Source organism: Halyomorpha halys, unplaced genomic scaffold (genome assembly GCF_000696795.3).
Source record: "Halyomorpha halys isolate HHAL.00 unplaced genomic scaffold, Hhal_1.1 Scaffold330.1, whole genome shotgun sequence".
NCBI lineage: Eukaryota > Metazoa > Arthropoda > Insecta > Hemiptera > Pentatomidae > Halyomorpha > Halyomorpha halys.
The window spans coordinates 555,500-555,781 of NW_027111120.1; positions in this window are offsets into that span (position 1 = coordinate 555,500).

The following is a 282-nucleotide window of genomic DNA, read 5'->3' on the forward strand; positions in this document are numbered from 1 at the left end:
AACTACCCATTGGTAGCACTCTTAATAAAAAAAAGAAATTAATATTAATTTTCAATTAAATATGTTCAAATTAATTACTCTCACCAGAATAAAAGGGTAGCTAAGGAAAGGGATATTGTTACTGGTTTTATACATACTGATTTTATGGGATAAGATACAACCTAAGATAATTAGCTCATTGACAAGGTAAGATTGCATGGAAACAACATCAAATTAGACAGTCGATGTACGACCTGTCACAATCTCACAAGAGGAGATCATAACACAAAAAAAGGCAATCCT